At 44.8% G+C, this 6,474-nt stretch overlaps 1 long non-coding RNA gene across 1 annotated transcript; it reads right to left on the reverse strand.

Annotated features, from left to right (window-relative positions):
* Positions 1-4,048: 4,048 nt before the first annotated feature.
* Positions 4,049-5,119, reverse strand: LOC103630187 (uncharacterized). The gene is made up of 2 exons (XR_554903.3): positions 4,882-5,119; positions 4,049-4,778 (listed from the first exon to the last, which is right to left on the reverse strand). It is a non-coding gene; the product is annotated as an uncharacterized lncRNA (long non-coding RNA).
* Positions 5,120-6,474: the final 1,355 nt, after the last annotated feature.

A 6,474-nucleotide genomic window follows, 5' to 3' on the forward strand; every position in this document is an offset into this window, starting at 1 on the left:
TGACTTAGCATAAGGAAGCTCCCACAAGCCACATATGTGAGTCCAGTTATGCTCCTCACCAAAACCTTGATACCTTTTACCACTCTCGTCTAGGACAAGTTTCATATGCTCTTCTGTAATTTCTATCCCACTAAGTCGCTTGGGCGGTCCCTTCGTGACAATGGTGCCCTTCCTAAATTCCTTTCTCTGCCTTCTGAAGGGGTGATTGAAGGGTAGAAAACATCTATGGCAATCAAAGTAACATATCTTGCCACCAGCACTAAGACGAAAACAATCTGTATCTTTAGCACAATAAGGACACGTCAATCTACCATGCACGCTCCATCCAGAGAAAATACCATACGCCATAAAATCATGAACCGAGAACAGATATGCAACACGAAGATTGAATTTCTGCTTCTTGAAGCAGTCATAGGCTTCCACACCTTGCCATAGCTTCTTTAACTCTTCAATCAGTGGTTGAAGCATCACATTGAGTCGTACGCCAGGATGCTCAGGCCCAGGTATAACAAGACATAGGAACATAAACTCATATTTCATGCAAAGAGCAGGTGGAAGGTTGTACGGTATGGCAATGACAGGCCAACATGAATACGACGCAGCGGTCATATTGAACGGCGTGAAACCATCAGTTGCCAAGCCGATACGAACGTTTCTTGCATCGCTGGCAAAATCTGGATCAAATTTGTCAAGTGCCTTCCATGCATCACCATCTGACGGGTGCACCATTAACCCATCTTGTCTGTCCATACAATATTTATGCCACCTCATGTGCATAGCGGTCTTCCTCGAGAGAAACAAACGTTTCACTCTAGGAGTGAGAGGCATGTACCGAAGCTGTTTATGTGCAACCTTTGTCACCACCTTCTCCCCATCTTCATTTACAAGCTCCACGTACCTTGACTTCCCACATTTAAGCATTTTTGTTCTCTATCATGTTCCTTCCAAAAAAGCATACAGTTGTCTTGGCAAACATTAATCTTCTCATACTCCATACCAAGACCTTCAAGCAATTTTTTGGACTGGTACATGTCTTTGGGCATCTTGTGACCCGTAGGAAGAACCTCGCTAATCAAATCCACAAGCTCCTTGTAACAATTAATTGAAAATGCAAATTTTGACTTGATTGACATCAGTCGGGTCACGAATTCGAGGACGGTCACGTCAGTGTGCCCGTGAAGAGGCTCTTCTGACGCTTTGAGTAGGTCGAAGAACTTCTGAACCTCCGGTGTAGGTGAATCATGATGATCTGGTGCCAGTTCAGGCTGCAGATCCTCAAGCATCTGGTCCATCCTATCAACATCATCTTCACCGTCATCAACTTCTACTTCTGCTGCTCGTTCAACATCTTCACCGTGGAGATACCAGACCTTATAGCCTGGCACGAAACCATGCGAGCACAGGTGTAGTGTGACCTGCCTCTTGGTGTGGCTCATCATATTTCTACATTTATTGCATGGACACCTAATATTATCTATTTGTGACAAAGCAGCTGCATGGTCCAGAAATATTTGCGTCTTGGCAAACCATTCACTAGTGTGACACCCACCCTTCTTGAAACCTTCATACATCCAATCACGTCTATCACCCATTATTGCGGCTGTGTACGAGTAAAGAGTGTGTGTGAGACAATCACGTTTCTACACGTCACACACATATATACATACATATATACATCTATAGGTAAGTAGTAAAACTATATATATACATAAATAATTATATATACACATAAATAACATCAAATTAATCAATATCGAAACATTCATACATCCTAATATTATAAGTTAAATCTAATCAATAAATAACATCAAATTTAACAATTCAATAGTATAAGTTAAATCTACTATAAGAATACAATAAATAATTACCTAACATGAAGTCACACATGTGATATTAAATTAACTATAATCACACTCTAATCACATGTGTTATTAAATTAATACTAATCACATGAAAGTTAACTCCCGTCGGCCATAAAAAACCGACGAAAATAAACATGTACACACATAATTAACATTCACAATCCAATGCATTAACATGTACACACATAATTACTCACGTGGGTGTTCGGAGATGCGGTCGGGGGCGGAGGCGGCGCTTGGACGCGGCGGCGGCGCTCGAGGAGGCAGCGACGACGCTCCGAGAGACCCGGCGGTGATGTGGGCGGTGTGGGGCACGGCGGAGATGAGCGAGGGCGGGCACGGCCGCGACGGACGGGCGGGCGCGCAGCGGGGACGGGCGGCCGGGCTCGCGGCGGCGCTGACGGGCGCGCGGCGGTGGGGCGGCTGGGCGCTCGGCGCCGCGAGCGGACGGGCGGCGGACTGCGACGCCGGGGCGCCCGGGTGCGCGGCGTCGGGCTCCGAGGGGCGGCGTCGGGCGGCGTGGACGGGCGGCGCTCCTATGGGCGGCGTCGGGCTCGGCCGGGAAGGCACGCCGGCGGGGAGAAGCGGCGGCGCGGCGGCGGTTAGAGGCGGCGGCGACAATAGGCAGGCGGCGGCGGCGTAGGAAGAAACAGAGAAGAAATGAGCCCGCGCGGGCGAACCCGCGCTCATAAATGCCTAATCCCCGTCGGTCTGCGCTTTGGCCGACGGGAATTAAGTAATCCTCGTCGGCCTATTTACTGGCTGACGGGAGTTAAGTTAACTCCCGTCGGCCTCCTCTCTGGCCGACGGGCGTTACGTTATTCCCGTCGGCTTCAGTTTAACCGACGGGAGTTACATTATCCCCGTCGGCTTTTTCCCTGGCCGACGGGAATTATCCTGGCCGACGGGAATCATTAGGATTCCTATAGTGTCTATAATGTTTAAACAGTATTAAATTGTATTATACATGTTTGTATGTCCCTTCTGCTAGAGATAGTCACACTGTATACTCTGTCTGTGACATAATAGTTTAGAGGTGTGTTTGGTTTGGATTTTATCCCACGAAAACTTAGAAAACAGTTTTTTTAAAGTTGATTTTCTTGTAGTGCAAAATTAAAAGTATCTATGTACTTATTTTTAGCGGCTTTTAGATGGAAGTGTATAAATATATATGGAAAAAAATTTAGTGATTTTTAGCAGCTTTTCATTAAATGGTTTTTGGTTTTTTTTATAGCTTACACCAACTTTTTCACTATCTCACAACATTATTTTTATCGCTACAACCCAACCAAACAAACCTTACTTCTAGTTTATTTCTAGAGTTTAAATTTTGTTCTAAAATAAGTGTGCTTTAGTACGAGGTAACACTATTTATTTTTGTTATTTCCTCAACTGAGATATAATGACTATTTTTATAGGAGTATATATGTATTTTTTAGCAATGTTGTTTTTTTTTGTTGCTAAAACTTTATAAATACACTTCACATCCCAAATCAATATTCATTTTAGCTTTTAATTTTTATGTTTATATTCTTTTAGACACATATCAATTATTGTATGAATCTATTAAAAACATAATGTGAATTTTAATTTGGAATGGAGGAGATATTTATTTTAGTATGGAGGGAGTGTCTCGATTGAGACGTTTGGTGACAGTTTCGTGAGATGACGAACTTATTCTACGGTGACAGTTCCGTGGGATGCGAGCTTATTCGAGGGATGCTCACCTTAGTGCAAGTATAATATAAGCATAATATGAGGTGAGAATATGAGAGAAAAGTGGGCTATAAATTTGTAGCTGGTGTAGACATAATAGCTAAAGAATTTTATAAGACAACCAAACAGGCCATGTATTAATAGCGAAGAGCTAACTACTATACAGATGGACTAAGAGATAGGTTGTAAAGATCTTTACACTCAGCATTCGACTATGTTATTAATCTTGCTATTAAGCGTATGTGTTAGAAAACATCTATACTACGCACTAACATATCTAACATGTTATCTTATCTAGCTCTACTTACTTAGCTACGAACCGACAACTGCACAAGGCTTGAACACTTCTTTTGTCAAAAAACTATTTCAACTAATCCTATTTTCATTTTTTAAAATAATTGTCACTAAATGCATGAGTGTGTCAAGCCGTCAAGCGACAAAAACAGGAATCGAGTCCAGAAATTAGGGGCTAAAGAAAGGGGACCCAGAACCAGCTGTAAGAAATTATTAGGAGTATGTTTTTTCCCCTGAGAGGCACATTATTGTAGGGAAGAAACAATCGGAAAGCGTTGTCACCAACCAACCACTCTATGAATAACTTCCAGGAGACCAATAGCCATTTAGCAGGCAGTTTTCTTCAGCTTTACTCATCTATCTTATTGCGTTAGTCATAGTCTTGATGCAGGCAGGTCTGTCTCCTCCAGCGAAGAAGTGGACAACTAGTAAACCAAAACAGGAGTCCAAGAACACCGAGAACTTGTAAAAAGACGTGAAGAAAATTTCTTCAGAATCTTGCACGATTTAGTTAAACTTCTAACAAACCCGACTTTCTTCGCTGAAAGAGAGGGCAAATGGAACTGCTGATCAAGTAGAAGATGCACTCCTACTAGCTTGATGGATGTATATATATGCATGCATCATCTGAAGTGGCTGAAGTTGCTGGCATGGTGGTGGTGCCTGCACTCGTCGAGGCCACAGCATTGTATCACTGGATAGCAAGCCACGAAGAGGCACCTCGCAACCCCCCTGGCGACGGAGCCGAGCACGTAGTAGCAGGGGCAGCAGGCCAGAGCCAAGCACCGGGTTTCCTTCGCTCGAGCTGCCTCGTCCCTTCCGCTGCGGTGACGGCTCTTCCAGTGACCCATTCCTCAGTGTCCTATACGTACTCTCTGATGCCTCCTTTGAACAAAATAAGGTGTTCTGATCATGGAGTATGAACAAGGATGTGTGTAAGAAACTAAGAACTTATGAACAAGAAGAGGGAGATAAGCGAGAACCTTTGATGCATAGTTTGCGTGCGTACCTTTAGGCAAGAAGCTAGCTAGCTAGCCTGACAAAACGGATGCCACAGCCTTTCCATAGGCAGGAGGGGATGTTTGTATATATGCTTGCAGTGGATGGATGGGTACGTAGACAGAGACAGGCAGGCCAGGAGAAGCACTTGAGGTGGAGGAAGCTTTTCCGAGGCTCCAACCAACAGACAAAACAGATGCCCTAATAAGATGCTTGCACTCCTGTTTCTCTATAGGATTCCTTCACACCCTGATGCTTGCACTCCTGTTGGGTCGTATTCTGCAATCCGCACAGGTAAGACTAGTTTTCTAAAAAAAAGAGAGAGAAGACTTCGACAATGACAACGGAAAAATAGGTGGTGGTAGGTGCCGCCTGCTGACCTGCAGGAGCTGGTAAAGGGTGACTTGGCACTGGAATTCAATTTTATTTTGCTCAGTATGTAGGAGTGTTCGAAATTGATTAGCTTACCGTAAAATACCACAGTTTTAGGTAAATATGGTATTTAAAACTATGTTTTACCTGTACCAACCAAATATCTTATAGCATTCAATACTATAGTATCGTTAAATATCATAGTATTATTTCAAAACGGTAAAAATATTACACTTCTAAACAGAGCCGTAAGATATGTTCGATGGAGACGAGGCAAGAATTGAAAAACTAAAAACAGTGAACATTTTCATTTTTACAATTGCAAGGAGTGGCAAATACAACACTGCATGAAACGCTTCCAAAGTACTGCAGTTATAACAAAAGAAAAATCGAGATATTATACAAAATTTTACATTGAGTTTGGGCAGCACTTCACCCACGGGGAATCTAGGCATGGTGTTGGGCTGAGACCCACTTGAGGAGACTGAACAAAAGAAGCAGCAGAGATATACATAGAGTCTAAACAAATCAAAAAATGAATGAAGGACTTCATTCACAATGGAAATCAGGATGACAACAATATAATCCCCATCGGCATTATAAAAAACGACTGGAATAAACTAATCCACGTTGATCGTAACGGAGGAGCCGGCGAGAATTAAGTTAATTCCCGTCGGCCAAGAGGTCAGACGACAGGGATTAAATAACCCTCGTCGGTCTTTAAAACGACCCACGAGGATTCTGTAACTTCCGTCGGCCATTGAGCCTGGCCGACGGGGATTAGTCAACTCATGTCGGCCTCGGACCCTGGTCGACGGGGATTAATCGTTTATGAGGCCGCGCCCTAACCCGCACACGCTCACATCGTCACATGCCACCACCTCTCTCTCGTTTTCTCTATGCACCCATGTCGTCGCGCTGCCGCACCGTCGCCAGAAGCAGTCACCCCCGCTGCTGCCCTAGCAACAAAGGAGAAGCTAGGTTGCCGCCCTCACTCCTAGCAACCACAGCCCCCGAGGAGCCACTGCCGCACCGCCTCGTCGCCCTGCCCCTAGGAACCGTTGTGTCGAGGAGCCGCCGCCTCATCGCCCTGAGCCCCGCCCCAGGAACCGTCGCGCCGAGGAGCCGCCGTCACCGCTGTCGCACCGTCTTTTTTGCCCCGGGAACCCTCTGTCGTTGTCATCTCCCCAGAGGCAACACTCATGCCGCCTCTTCATCCCGGGACGCTGTT

This window comes from Zea mays, chromosome 6, assembly GCF_902167145.1.
Source record: "Zea mays cultivar B73 chromosome 6, Zm-B73-REFERENCE-NAM-5.0, whole genome shotgun sequence".
In the NCBI taxonomy this organism is placed as follows: domain Eukaryota; kingdom Viridiplantae; phylum Streptophyta; class Magnoliopsida; order Poales; family Poaceae; genus Zea; species Zea mays.